The sequence below is a fragment of the Rutidosis leptorrhynchoides genome, chromosome 4 (genome assembly GCF_046630445.1).
Source record: "Rutidosis leptorrhynchoides isolate AG116_Rl617_1_P2 chromosome 4, CSIRO_AGI_Rlap_v1, whole genome shotgun sequence".
Classification (NCBI taxonomy): Eukaryota; Viridiplantae; Streptophyta; class Magnoliopsida; order Asterales; family Asteraceae; genus Rutidosis; species Rutidosis leptorrhynchoides.
In genome coordinates, this window is record NC_092336.1 from 620,111,675 (window position 1) to 620,118,650 (window position 6,976).

Genomic DNA, 6,976 nt, shown 5'->3' on the forward strand with positions numbered 1-6,976 from the left:
ATTATCGTTGTAAAGATATTTAATGTATATATATCATATTAAGAGATATTCATACATGATAATATCATGATAATATAATAATTTAAAATCTCATTTGATATTATAAACATTGGGTTAACAACATTTAACAAGATCGTTAACCTAAAGGTTTCAAAACAACACTTACATGTAACGACTAACGATGACTTAACGACTCAGTTAAAATGTATATACATGTAGTGTTTTAATATGTATTTATACACTTTTGAAAGACTTCAATACACTTATCAAAATACTTCTACTTAACAAAAATGCTTACAATTACATCCTCGTTCAGTTTCATCAACAATTCTACTCGTATGCACCCGTATTCGTACTAGTACAATACACAGCTTTTAGATGTATGTACTATTGGTATATACACTCCAATGATCAGCTCTTAGCAGCCCATGTGAGTCACCTAACACATGTGGGAACCATCATTTGGCAACTAGCATGAAATATCTCATAAAATTACAAAAATATGAGTAATCATTCATGACTTATTTACATGAAAACAAAATTACATATCCTTTATATCTAATCCATACACCAACGACCAAAAACACCTACAAACACTTTCATTCTTCAATTTTCTTCATCTAATTGATCTCTCTCAAGTTCTATCTTCAAGTTCTAAGTGTTCTTCATAAATTCCAAAAGTTCTAGTTTCATAAAATCAAGAATACTTTCAAGTTTGCTAGCTCACTTCCAATCTTGTAAGGTGATCATCCAACCTGAAGAAATCTTTGTTTATTACAGTAGGTTATCATTCTAATACAAGGTAATAATCATATTCAAACTTTGGTTCAATTTCTATAACTATAACAATCTTATTTCAAGTGATGATCTTACTTGAACTTATTTTCGTGTCATGATTCTGCTTCAAGAACTTCGAGCCATCCAAGGATCCATTGAAGCTAGATCCATTTTTCTCTTTTCCAGTAGGTTTATCCAAGGAACTTAAGGTAGTAATGATGTTCATAACATCATTCGATTCATACATATAAAGCTATCTTATTCGAAGGTTTAAACTTGTAATCACTAGAACATAGTTTAGTTAATTCTAAACTTGTTCGCAAACAAAAGTTAATCCTTCTAACTTGACTTTTAAAATCAACTAAACACATGTTCTATATCTATATGATATGCTAACTTAATGATTTAAAACCTGGAAACAAGAAAAACACCGTAAAACCGGATTTACGCCGTCGTAGTAACACCGCGGGCTGTTTTGGGTTAGTTAATTAAAAACTAAGATAAACTTTGATTTTAAAGTTGTTATTCTGAGAAAATGATTTTTATTATGAACATGAAACTATATCCAAAAATTATGATTAAACTCAAAGTGGAAGTATGTTTTCTAAAATGGTCATCTAGACGTCGTTCTTTCGACTGAAATGATTACCTTTACAAAAACGACTTGTAACTTATTTTTCCGACTATAAACCTATACTTTTTCTGTTTAGATTCATAAAATACAGTTCAATATGAAACCATAGCAAATTGATTCATTCAAAACGGATTTAAAATGAAGAAGTTATGGGTAAAACAAGATTGGATAATTTTTCTCATTTTAGCTACGTGAAAATTGGTAACAAATCTATTCCAACCATAACTTAATCAACTTGTATTGTATATTATGTAATCTTGAGATACCATAGACACGTATACAATGTTTCGACCTATCATGTCGACACATCTATATATATTTCGGAACAACCATAGACACTCTATATGTGAATGTTGGAGTTAGCTATACAGGGTTGAGGTTGATTCCAAAATATATATAGTTTGAGTTGTGATCAATACTGAGATACGTATACACTGGGTCGTGGATTGATTCAAGATAATATTTATTGATTTATTTCTGTACATCTAACTGTGGACAACTAGTTGTAGGTTACTAACGAGGACAGCTGACTTAATAAACTTAAAACATCAAAATATATTAAAAGTGTTGTAAATATATTTTGAACATACTTTAATATATATGTATATATTGTTATAGGTTCGTGAATCAACAGTGGCCAAGTCTTACTTCTCGACGAAGTAAAAATCTGTGAAAGTGAGTTATAGTCCCACTTTTAAAATCTAATATTTTTGGGATGAGAATACATGCAGGTTTTATAAATGATTTACAAAATAGACACAAGTACGTGAAACTACATTCTATGGTTGAATTATCGAAATCGAATATGCCCCTTTTTATTAAGTCTGGTAATCTAAGAATTAGGGAACAGACACCCTAATTGACGCGAATCCTAAAGATAGATCTATTGGGCCTAACAAACCCCATCCAAAGTACCGGATGCTTTAGTACTTCGAAATTTATATCATATCCGAAGGGTGTCCCGGAATGATGGGGATATTCTTATATATGCATCTTGTTAATGTTGGTTACCAGGTGTTCATCATATGAATGATTTTTATCTCTATGTATGGGATGTGTATTGAAATATGAAATCTTGTGGTCTATTGTTACGATTTGATATATATAGGTTAAACCTATAACTCACCAACATTTTTGTTGACGTTTAAAGCATGTTTATTCTCAGGTGAATATTAAGAGCTTCCGCTGTTGCATACTAAAATAAGGACAAGATTTGGAGTCCATGTTTGTATGATATTGTGTAAAAACTGCATTCAAGAAACTGATTTCGATGTAACATATTTGTATTGTAAACCATTATGTAATGGTCGTGTGTAAACAGGATATTTTAGATTATCATTATTTGATAATCTACGTAAAGCTTTTTAAACCTTTATTTATGAAATAAAGGTTATGGTTTGTTTTAAAAATGAATGCAGTCTTTGAAAAACGTCTCATATAGAGGTCAAAACCTCGCAACGAAATCAATTAATATGGAACGTTTTTAATCAATAAGAACGGGACATTTCAGTTGGTATCCGAGCGTTGGTCTTAGAGAACCAGAATTTTGCATTAGTGTGTCTTATCGAGTTTGTTAGGATGCATTAGTGAGTCTGGACTTCGACCGTGTTTACTTGAAAAATGATTGCTTAACAAATTTTGTTGGAAACTATATATTTTTAACATGTGAATATTATGTGATATATTAATCTCTTAACGCGTTTGATATTATGTGATAGATGTCTACCTCTAGAACAAGTCCCATTGACTCACCTAATAATAATGAAGAGTCAAATGTAAATTGGAATGATTCGTGGACTGATTCACAAGTTCCCGAAGAGGAATCGGAAGAAGAGTCGGAACCGGAAGAAGAATCGGAACCGGAAGAAGAATCAGAACCGGATGAAGAAATAGAACCGGTGGGGGAAATAATAAAACGGTTAAGTAAAAGAAAATCCTCAACCAACCGACCAAGGTTAATTATGGTCAATGGTGTTTCCGCCAAGGAAGCAAAATATTGGGAGGATTACCAATTCTCCGATGAATCGGATTCCGACGAGAATTCCGATGATGTTATAGAAATTACCCCAACTGAATTTAAAAAGGCAAAAGAAAATAATAAGGGAAAGGGCATAAAAATAGAGAAATCTAATTCCAACCCCGATGAACTTTATATGTATCGTCAACCCCCGAAGTCCTTAAGTTGTAACAATGACCCGGGAACCTCTAAACCACCAGGTTTTTCTAAACCAATGTGGAAAATAACGGCTCGTATTAGGGGAACATCATATATCCCTAGAAACTTGGGAAAACGAACCAAAACCAAAGAAGAAGAAACAAGCGAGTCGGAATAAGATAGTTGTATTCGTGTGGTGTAATATATGTAATATAGTGTGCTTATGCTTTATGATATATGTAAAAATTGCTTGTATTAATAAGTATTTTTTTTATGAATCTAACTCTTGTCTATTTTACAGTATAAAAACACAAAATGGATAGACAACCCAATATTTTAAGAGACCTACCCGGAGACATGATTGATGAAATCTTGTCTAGAGTTGGTCAGAATTCTTCGGCACAACTATTTAAGGCGAGATCAGTTTGTAAGACATTCGAAGAACGTTCCAAGAATACCTTGGTTTATAAAAGGCTTTCGTTCGAAAGATGGGGGATATCACATTGGGAAATCCATAAGTTACGATGTGTTTACTTTGACGCATATATTGCGGGGAACCCAAATGCTATTTTACGCAATGGGTTAAGAAATTATTTTGACTCAATATATCCGAATATTGGACTTCGTGATTTAGAAAAAGCGGCTAACATGCAACATAAAGAAGCATGTTATGCTTACGGATTAGTAATGTTCGCTTCTCACCAAAGTGAGAACAAGAACATCGGGCTACAACTATTAAACAAAACGTTTCCACAAGTGACGGAGTCGGTAATTGGGGTAAGAAATGAGGTTTTTAGATTATTACGGGACTGTTGGACATTACGTAACCCTCGTCCCTTTGACGACGTTACAACACGCTGTCTTATCAACGGCCATAACGGTTATGTTGCACAAGACCAAGGATGGGAAGTAGTCCTAGTAAAACCAGAATGCATGACTTGTTTCTGGACGTATGAATTACGTGTCTTTATTGCCTTTGCTGAACGACTTGTGTACTAGCTAGAATTATCTTCACAACTATCTTGTATCAAAGTTATTGTGTGCTATATTTCATGCTTTATGTAAAATAAACGGTATTGTAAGTTTATAAAATATTGTATAAAAGTTTGAACGCGAAATATTATTATAATCAGTTTTTCATATAGAATTGTAGTAGTTGAATTGTATATTAGCTACTAAGTATGAACTTAACGGGTAGGTACTACCCGAATTTAAACTTATAAAACGCTAATATGAAGAAAAAGCTTTTATAAATGAGTTCATATTATGCTACGAAATACTATTAACTACTCTTAATATTCTGTATGATTAACTTGTTCCATTTAACTATTTTGAAGGAAATGGCACCGACTACTCGACACACCGTGAATATGAATGAAGAGGAATTCCGTACTTTTCTAGCTTCAAACATAGCCGCAGTACAGGCTGCGCTACATACCAACAATAACCTTGGATCTAGCAGTACAGGAAATCGTGTAGGATGCACCTACAAAGAATTCACTGCCTGCAAACCTTTGGAATTTGATGGAACCGAAGGACCGATCGGATTGAAACGGTGGACCGAGAAGGTCGAATCGGTGTTTGCCATAAGTAAGTGTACTGAAGAGGACAAAGTAAAGTACGCTACGCATACCTTCACAGGTTCTGCGTTAACATGGTGGAATACCTATCTAGAGCAAGTGGGACAAGACGATGCGTACGCACTACCGTGGTCAGCATTCAAGCACTTGATGAACGAGAAGTACCGTCCCAGAACCGAGGTCAATAAGCTCAAGACAGAACTTAGAGGGTTACGAACCCAAGGATTTGATATTACCACGTACGAAAGACGATTCACAGAATTGTGCCTATTGTGTCCGGGAGCATTCGAAGATGAGGAAGAGAAGATCGACGCGTTTGTGAAAGGATTACCGGAAAGAATCCAAGAAGATATAAGTTCACACGAGCCCGCCTCCATACAACAGGCATGTAGAATGGCTCACAAACTCGTGAACCAAATTGAAGAAAGAATTAAAGAACAGACTGCTGAAGAGGCCAATGTGAAGCAAGTCAAAAGAAAGTGGGAGGAAAACGGTGATAAGAATCACCAATACAACAACAACAGCAATTACAACAATAATCGCAACAATTATCCCAACAATCGCAACATCAATCGCAACTACAACAAACGGCCCAACAACAACAACAACAACAACAACAACAACAACAGCAACTACAACAATCATCCCAACAACAATAATAACCGCAACAACAACAACAATCAGAAGCAGCTATGCCAAAGGTGTGAAAAGAATCACTCGGGGTTCTGCACCAAATTTTGCAACAAGTGTAAAAGAAATGGTCATAGCGCGGCGAAGTGTGAGGTCTACGGACCAGGGGTTAATAGAACGAAAGGAACAAATGGTGTCGGAACGAGTAATGGCGGAGCAAGTAGTGTCGGAGCAAGTTATGCCAATGTAGTTTGTTATAAATGTGGAAAACCGGGCCACATTATTAGAAATTGCCCGAACCAGGAGAACACGAATGGACAAGGCCGTGAAAGAGTTTTCAATATTAATGCGGCAGAGGCACAGGAAGACCCGGAGCTTGTTACGGGTACGTTTCTTATTGACAATAAATCTGCTTACGTTTTATTTGATTCGGGTGCGGATAGAAGCTATATGAGTAGAGATTTTTGTGCTAAATTAAGTTGTCCATTGACGCCTTTGGATAGTAAATTTTTACTCGAATTAGCAAATGGTAAATTAATTTCAGCAGATAATATATGTCGGAATCGAGAAATTAAACTGGTTAGCGAAACATTTAAGATTGATTTGATACCAGTAGAGTTAGGGAGTTTTGATGTGATAATCGGTATGGACTGGTTGAAAGAAGTGAAAGCGGAGATCGTTTGTTACAAAAATGCAATTCGCATTATACGAGAAAAAGGAAAACCCTTAATGGTGTACGGAGAAAAGGGCAACACGAAGCTACATCTTATTAGTAATTTGAAGGCACAAAAACTAATAAGAAAAGGTTGCTATGCTGTTCTAGCACACGTCGAGAAAGTACAAACTGAATAAAAGAGCATCAATGATGTTCCCGTCGCAAAAGAATTTCCCGATGTATTTCCGAAAGAATTACCGGGATTACCCCCACATCGATCCGTTGAATTTCAAATAGATCTTGTACCAGGAGCTGCACCAATAGCTCGTGCTCCTTACAGACTCGCACCCAGCGAGATGAAAGAACTACAAAGCCAATTACAAGAACTTTTAGAGCGTGGTTTCATTCGACCAAGCACATCACCGTGGGGAGCTCCTGTTTTGTTTGTCAAGAAGAAAGATGGTACATTCAGGTTGTGTATCGACTACCGAGAGTTGAACAAACTTACCATCAAGAACCGCTACCCACTACCGAGAATTGACGAC